This window comes from Carya illinoinensis, chromosome 14 (genome assembly GCF_018687715.1).
Source record: "Carya illinoinensis cultivar Pawnee chromosome 14, C.illinoinensisPawnee_v1, whole genome shotgun sequence".
In the NCBI taxonomy this organism is placed as follows: domain Eukaryota; kingdom Viridiplantae; phylum Streptophyta; class Magnoliopsida; order Fagales; family Juglandaceae; genus Carya; species Carya illinoinensis.
In genome coordinates this window covers 11,460,001-11,464,532 of record NC_056765.1, presented here as the reverse complement: position 1 = coordinate 11,464,532, position 4,532 = coordinate 11,460,001, and positions in this window count along the sequence as shown.

The following is a 4,532-nucleotide window of genomic DNA, read 5'->3' as shown; positions in this document are numbered from 1 at the left end:
TTATCTCCAATAGTTTTGCCAATGAGCTTGAAAAATAGAAGCAGAATAACCATCTAGACCTAGTGATTTGTAAGGGGACGTCTGAAAAAGAGCCTGATTTACATCATTTTCTGTGAAAGTCTTGAGTAACATAGAATTTATATCAGTTGTCACCTTCTCTTCCAAGGTTGATAAACAAGCTGAAGCACCCTCAGGATCTGATGAAGTAAAAAGATTAGAGAAATATTGAGTAAAAGTAGCTTTGATGTCCTTTTCCTTTTGTAAGACCCTTCCAGATTCTAATTCAATTTCCTTAATAAAATTAAGCCTTCTTCTCTGGTTAACACATGAATGATAAAACTTTATGTTTCTATCCCCAAATACTTTGGCCCTCTGCTTCCACCTTCTATGATCCTTCTCCAATAATAAGTTCCTCTCTAACTACAATACCCTCAATGCAGCCCAAGATTCCCTAGAACATTCACTTTGAAGAGCCTCCATCCTTTCTTCTATCTGTTGCAATTCTTTCCTTTCATTAACCATTCTATTTTTACTCCACTCTTGTAAAGCCACACAATAGTTTTGCATTAGCTTATTATCAGAAGTTGATGTACCAGTATCCCAAATGTGTTTAAAAACTTCCTTGCAATCAATATCCATATTCCAACTAGCCTCAAATCTCCATACTTTCTTTGTAAAAGGAGAAGCTTAAACTTGACCTGAGAAAGTGCATAAAATATGAGCATGATCTGAAGAAGATTTTAGTTGAGTCTGTGCAAGAGATCTTCCAAAAAAGTTAAGCCACTCCTTATTAGCAAGGCTTCTGTCCAACGTTTACAAGGTAAAATTATAATCAATTCTATTATTGCACCATGTGAATTTAGATCCCTGATAACCCATATCACTCAAACCACAATCCATTAAGGACTGTTGAAACTCCATAATCTGTTTCATAGGCCTTCAAGCACTACCTTGCTTCTCAAAGAATTATAGGATTTCATTAAAATCACCCATGACAATCCAAGGGGCAGAGATGTCTTGACTTAAATATCTTAGTAAGTCCCAACTCTCCATTATGTTATCAGCAACAGGATGACCATAAAAACTTGTAAAAAACCAACTGGGGCTATTGACCGGTGCAAAACTGCAAGTGCACAGTATCGTAGTTTTATAGTAAAGTAATAAGTAGAGTATCGTCCTCAGGGATTGGTACCTTACTCTTGCCAAATACCAAAATTTTACTAATCTCAATTTTATCTAGAGGAATCGCTAAGGTTTTTGTAGTAGCAATTAAAACTAGATCAACTCAAGAGAAATAAGCAAAGAAAGTAAAACTGATGTTTGAAGATCAAATTCAATAGGGAAGAAAACTTCTAGGAAACCGATTTCACCATAATCCTTCACTATGCTTTTCTCATCCAGCTAATTTAACTTAAACCTCTTTTGTCTATTAGCAAATCTCTAATTCATCCAAAAGCCTCTTTCGATAGTCAATTGGAAGTAGTTCTAGTTTATCAATTCACACAAGAATATGCAAATTAAATAATCAAGAACGCAATAAGACCAATGATTTAATTACTACATAGGTTCATACAAGTCTTTCGAGCTCTATACTTACCTATGCTGAAATATCCAAGATCTACCCTATGATTCCCTCTTTCGATAGCAAATCACAAGATTAATAATCATCTAATCAATGGCCAGTTAATTAGAAGCATTAAACTCAGAATAAATCAGATAAACAAAGAGAGAATTTGCATTAAATTAGCATGGACAAACAAGCATAGTTCGGAATTAGGTTACATCGTTTTCCTAGAAAGAAGAAAATTTAGCTCATGCTAGAATTGGAATTCAACATAAACGAATTCACCATAATTGTTCTGAGAAGATGGGAAGAAGAAAATAAACACTGAAAAATCCTCCTTGCAGCCTCAACTGGTCGTCAAAAGCTCAAGGGAACGATTCAACGCCTTTCTCCCGTCCGTGCTCGTGTATGAATCCAACGTACGTGCAATAGATTGGAATTCCGTCTCCAAAACAAATGATTTGAATCCCTCTAGCTATGTTTTTCTCTCCCAAAGAGTGTTCTCCAGTCAAAACTCGCGGCTCTAGAGTGAAGAATGGCCTTTTATATGGTCCCACGGCGGAAAACCTAAAATCTGTCAAAATACGATGTTCGCTCGAGCGGGGTGTCGAGCGCGCGTCGAGCGTTCGACTCTGCCTGATTTCGCTCGAGCGTCCTATCGAGCGCACATCGAGCGTTCGACTCTGCCTGATTTCGCTCGAGCGGCCAATGTCTCCGCTCGAGCGATCTTCGTTTTTCAGCAACCCGCTCGAGCTCCCTGTCGAGCGGCAGTCGAGCGTTTGAATCTGCCTGAATTCGCTCGAGCGGCCAAAAGCCTCCGCTCGAGCGAACTTGTAAAATCTGCAATATGAAATTTTGCAAGCCATCAAATACCCCCAAACTTACAACTTTGTTTGTCCTCAAACAAAAAGAAAAACAAATGATAGTTTAGGCAATATCAACTCGACCCCAAAGAGAAGTATCATCATTCACCAAGCTTTTATGAATTTAGATTTCACCTCTAGTATCTTACTCTTTTAACATCAAAGATAGCAAGAAAATCAATCAAAAATTTTGCAATTTGTCAAGCAAGAGTTAGGCGTTTACTTCAACCTAAAGCTAAGACCTTGAGTGTGTGTGTGATATAGTCAATTTAACCTCAAACCACCTGCAAACTCAGATAAAAGTAGAACAACCAAAATCAGAAGAATTCTCTTAAAACTTAACCCCATAAGTCCAATTTTCAGAAATCCTCTCCACTAATGTAGTCAACACCAAAATCAAAGATCAAAAGGTCTTTATTAAGGTTGTAATGATAGGCCACAGGGTGAGGGTTAAGAAAGAACTGGATATGGGAAATTAAATCAAACTGGGAAAATACTTAGTGAAAAGAACATTAAAAGAGAAACTCACATGATTCAAATCATAGCTCTTTCTTGGCAATATGCTCATACTTGTGGCATTAAAATTGCTGTAATCACTGATGTAATACCAACACTACCCTTAACAAAATTTGAGGTAATTCACATTCCGCTTGGCGACTTCTTTTTCTTTTCTTTTCTTTTCTTTTTCTTTTTCCTCCTCTTCTCTTTTTTTTTTTTTTTTTTCAATCACTTCCTTTCTTCTTCTTCTTTTTCTTTGATCAAACAGAGCAAACATAATACTTTTCATAATGGAACCAATTTTCTCTTTTAAATGTAACTCTCCACCAAAGTATTTTCTCAAACTATCAACGGTAGATTCATTGTTTTTCAGGCTTAGAGCGGGCATGGTTTATGTAGTTTAAAGAATCAATAAAGGCTCATGAAGGCTCAAGGGGGTTGACTATGGAAACACACCATGTAATGATGGCATGACATTTAGGACGGCTGGGAAAGCTTTTTGGTTATGCCAAAGAAATGCCTAGATCATTTCTCTAATATTTGGTCTCAACTAGGATTTCGCCTCAAGGACCCATCAACGGATTCTAGAGCAAAGCAAAATCGAACCTCCCTCTTTCAATTAATTCAACTTCTTCTCTTCATAAGCAAAATGGAATAAGAGAAAAATGACTATGTGCTCAATTGTGTTCAAGGTCAAAGATTTAAACCAAAGTACCCACAAAACTTCACTTGACATAAAAGAAATTTTTGAAAATTTTTCTCAAAACCATCTTCAATCACAAATTTCAGAGTCATAGAGAATTCAATCTTACTCCAATGCATGCTTGGTAAAAGAATCAAACAACCCATCAACAACCCAAAACTTAGAAAACAAGAGGATCAAATAATTATAGGAGTTTACACCCCCAAACTTAAACTAAACAATGTCCTCATTGTGATGCAAAAGTAAAAAGGATTGAAGAAATAAATGAACTTCCCTGGTTTCATGGTGAACCTTCCGAGGTTTAAAAATTTTCCAGCTCTTTATTCTTGCTAAATACCTGCATCAAAAACCAATTTATTAAAACTTAAATAAATAAAGATAATAAAATAAATGAAAGAAATAAAGATAGATCTATGGGTTGCCTCCCATAAGCGCTTGTTTTAAAGTCTACAGCCAGACTTTTCAATCTTCCTCAATCGGGATCTCTAAGAGGAATAAGAGTACAGTTCCTCTCCACTTCATTGCTAAGTGATGTATCCTGCTGCAGGGCTCGTTCTAGGTGATTGGCTGGTGCATCTTCTTTAAAGGGCTTTTCCACACCTTGCTTAATGACATCAACCCGGAAGCAAGTGCTTGGCTCTTCTGGAATTCTCATGGCTTGGTAAATTTTGAACATAACTTCTTCCTTGTTCACTCTCAATGTTAACTCACCCTTTTGAACATCAATCAAAGCTCTTCCAGTGGCCAAGAATGGTCGACCAAGAATTAGTGGGACTTCTTCATCTTCTTCCATGTCTAACACCACAAAATCAGCAGGGAAGATAAATTTATCCACTTTTACCAATACGTCTTCTATGATTCCACGTGGATACTTGATGGACCGATCCGCTAGTTGCAAAGAAAT